The sequence below is a fragment of the Mus caroli genome, chromosome 12 (genome assembly GCF_900094665.2).
Source record: "Mus caroli chromosome 12, CAROLI_EIJ_v1.1, whole genome shotgun sequence".
Classification (NCBI taxonomy): Eukaryota; Metazoa; Chordata; class Mammalia; order Rodentia; family Muridae; genus Mus; species Mus caroli.
The window spans coordinates 51,027,318-51,031,603 of NC_034581.1; positions in this window are offsets into that span (position 1 = coordinate 51,027,318).

The window sequence follows — 4,286 nt, forward strand, 5'->3', positions numbered from 1 at the left end:
CCCACCCTCCACCCCCGACTCCAGAGAGAGGCTGGGAACGGTGAAGAGCCTGTTCACAGAGTGGAGCCAGAAGTTAGACAGAGTCTCTCTGTGCAGCCATGGCTGGCCTGAAACTTGGTCAATCAGACTGGTTTCCAGGGTGCTAGATTAAAGATGTTTGCCACCACACCTGACCTGAGACAGCGTGTGTACTGTGCTAGAGAGAATGCTGGCGAGGGCTGGGGATGTAGCTCATTGGTGGAGTGCTTGCCTGGCAATGCATGAAGTCCTGGGTTTGATCCTGAGCCCCACACAAACCAAGCATGCTATTGCATGCTTATAACCCGGCACTTGGAAAGTGGAGATAGAAGGGGCCAAAGTTCAAGGTTAGCCTCACCATATCTGGAGACTAGCCTGGGCTATGTTTTCAACAAAAGGAAACATCACTGTTCTAGAGCTGCTTTCAAGTGTCCATGGCATCCTAACCTTCTAAAACGTGATTTCCTGAGACTATTTTCATATCCAGTAGGCAGGGTCAGCAAAGCAGAAACCCTGGCTGTTCCTATCAGTCCCCCTCCCCACTGGTTCCATACCTGAGCAAGCAGACATGGCCCTGTGTATCTACACATGGTTTCTTCAGCCAGGGAGTAAACTTCCCACCTTTTTAAAATAAAGATATTCTGCCCCCCCCACCCCCCATCACTAATTTGTTCGGGATACACGAGGCCCTTCTTTCAGGGGGTGGAGGGGGCGAGCCTCTGGCCTCACCTAATGAGAACCGTTCCTTCCTGAGAGAGCACCCCAGGAAGCAAGCTGCCTCTTACAATCCCATGAACCAAACTGAGAGGGGCTCTGGATTTAGGGTTGTCTCTCACTCCCTTTCTGTTCTGGGGTCTACAGAGTCCTCGAAGCCCTGCTGGTCCTGGTTCAGCTGGACCCTCACAGCGCAGAGCTGTTAGGTCCTGACCTGCACTGAGAGCCCACCTTCCCCAGGGCTCCTCACCCCAGCTTGTTGCCATGGAGAAGAAGATGGATATGTGGGTCAAGGCCCACTGGGGAAAGAAGGTCTGATAAGGAGGCCTAAGAGGACAGAGAGGTAGCCACTGGGAAACAGACTCATTTGATGACCTGCAGTTACTCTCAGAAGCCAGTGAAGTTAGCCAACCTCTTCAGACAACCTAGCTCTTCCAACTCTCCATATTCCAATAGGAAGGTATGGCCGCTTGGAGCCTAGATTGTGCAAGAGATTTTACAACCTCATGATGACTTTTGTCACCTATAGAGAACCGCAGGCCAGCTCACAAGCCAACTTGCTTATCAGGTTATTGGAGTCAGGAAGATTATGGGCCTTGGGATGGGGAAACCCTATCTTACACAGCTTCCTTCCTGCCCCCTGAACTGGCCCCTACAGAGCAAGGAAGGCTTCCTGGACCTGGTATCTGGCTGCCGGGCTCCCAGCCAAGTATCCCAAGGACACTCCTGACACCTGGATCCTTCTTCTCTTCCTGGGGCGTAGGGACCCTGAATGGGCACCTTCTCTGCGTAGAAAACACCCAAATGTGTCAGGGCTCTGGGATAGCAACTTCAGCTGCCTGTCCAGTTTGTTCTGTATGACACCTACGAACCTGGTGAGGACCCTTTCTCTCACACAGATCATGCCTTCTACTGGCAAGGACTTTATCTGCCAAGGGCTGGGCTATAAACCTGATGTGAACCTGCCCAGCTCATGGCAGGTGCCCCGTGACGGTTCTGTCTCAAGGCCCTTTACCAACACAGTGCTACCAGTCAGCACGGACATGTGCACATCTGACCTGTAACAGTTGCTATGTTTAAAATCTTAATATACTGCCAGAGTGCTGTTTGGTCTATTTAAGATTTATTTCTTTGTTTGTATGTCACATGTGTGTAGGTGACACGCAGGAAGAGGCCAGAAGAGGGTATCAGATCCCCTGGATTATCAGTGGTTGTGAGGGGCCAAAAGTGGTGTTGGGGGTCAGAAAGAACTTGAGCCTTCTGGAAGAGTTATTTGTATGTTTTAGGATCTTTTGTTTTGTTTTTTGAAACATGGTCTCTTTCTATGTAGGTCTGGCTGCCCTGGAACTCTGTATAGATCAGGCTGGCCTCTGCCTCCCTTGCTGGGATTAAAGGCGTGTGCCACCATAGCTTTAGGATTTTTTTTTTTTTTTTTTTGGTAAGGGAATGCTTTGAAATCAAAACAGTTTATCACAAAGAAAGGACAGAAAACACAATCTTCGGAACCGCATGCCATAGTGCACCGGACAGAACAGAGTGTCACTTGTGCGTGCGGCTCCTGAGAATCAGCACACGCCGCGTGCTGAGAAATAAATCCTGTGCTGTAGGCTGGACAGACCTGAGCTTCAGAGCCCCAGTTTGCCGTCCTACTGCTTTCATATGCAGAAAGAAAATCTGTCTCTCCTCATTTTCCAGATTCCTTTCTGACCCCTCCACCTCCCCGCAGATCATAGCCTACAGTCAGGATGGAGAGACAGGAGCAAACTAGACCAGAGTCTGGGCCTCCAGTGCTTCATTATGAATCCGTTTCACCCACTGACCTCTGACCCTCAGGTGGGGCCAGAAAGGGGCAAAGCGCTGGCTACCGCCGCTGATGCAGGAGTGTGGGGGGGATTGTTCATTTTATTCGGCAGCCACCCCGTGGCTGGCTGCTCCTTAGGGCATCTGGCTGCTGATGCGGGCTTGCATTGGCCAGCTCCCCTGCAGGACTGAGAGGAGGGCTCAGGAAGTACCAAGGTTAGCTCAGGACCCAGGCTCCCGTGCTACAACCTGGAAGGGTGGAGGAGGGGTTCAGGTCCTCGGGTGCCCCTCAGCCGTAGCTTTAGACCCTCGCAGCCTTCTCTTCACCCCTGCCTAGGCCTCTTTCCACCTGGCCTCCTCTGCTGTTTCCTTGGCTTTTTCCCTGGCTTGCTCTCAGTTCTTAGAAAAATCCCCTCCAGGAAGTGTGTTGCCACAAAATAATGCAAATCTGCTGTGGGGTTCCCAGGCAACAGGCCTCTGTCTCTGAGGAGACAGGGGAGGGAGGAGTTCTGATACTGAAGTGGGAGGGTGGGGCGGGTCCTGAGCCCTTCAGTGCCGCTCTGCCGGCATCCTGATGCCATTCGGCCTGTGTCTAAGGGACCAGGGAGCCACGCTCGACCCCAGGAAAGACCTTGCCAAACCTTCAAATGCTCAGTGGTCTTTATGTACAAATGCTTTATATGCATTGCATTTTTGTATGTATTAAAGCTAACGTCAATTAAAAAAAAGATTTTAAATTATTTATTACTTTTCTATGTGCTTTGGTGTTTTGACTGCATGTATGTCTGTTGACATGCAGGGTGTTGGATCCCCTGGAACTGGAGTTACAGACAGTTGTGGGTGGCCTTATGGGTGCTGAGAATTGAAACTGGGTCCTCTGAAACCAGTTTCAAGTTAATGTTTCTTATATGTTAAAGTTTATGTGGAGCTGGAGAGATGGCACAGTGGTTAGAGCCTTTGATGCTCCTCCAGACTGTCTGGCTTGGGTGTCCAGCACACACCCATACACAGAAAATAAAAATAAACAAATAGGGTTTTTTTTTCTTTTTTTTTTAAATCTGTTTACTTAAGTTAAAGTCCTTGTCCAGTGTAGAGCAGGTGTGGCTATCTGAGAACTGTCCCCTCATGTGGGCCTCATGGTCACAGCAGACTGAGACCCTTGAAACTTGAATTTTCAGACTTGTGTATAGGTCCATGCTGTAATCCCAGCACCTGGGGAATGAGGGTAGGAAAGTCAAGGCTGTCCTTGGCTGTATAGTAAATTGAAGGCTAACCTGGGTTACATGAGACCCTGGCAAGAACGCCAGCTGGGGGAGAAAGAAGAGAGGAAATAAAGAAAGGGGGGTGGGGCTCCTGACCAGGTACCAGGCAGCCTCACCACGATGAGCCCAGATGGCATATGACTGGGATGTAAGTGTCCTGCAGAGTCACCATTTCATTGCAGAGAGGGAGGGGGAGGTGGTTAAACAGTAGCTGATGTCAGTCTCCTCTCAGGAGTCTGTTGGGGTTACTGCTGTTTGGAGTAGGACCTCACTCTATCCCCAGCTAGCCTTGAGTTCTTCCTCGGGCTCCAGAGCGTCGGGATTGCAGGAGGATCATCGCCTCAGGTCTCATCGCTGTCTATGCTTCCCAGCCTTCCCCAGTCACTCCTTAGCCTGGGTGACGGTCTGAATGGAATATGTCTGCTCTCCGGGCTGCTTTCTGCTCCTGCTGTTTTTGTCTCCCTTAATTAGACCATGACCACTCTGAGAGGA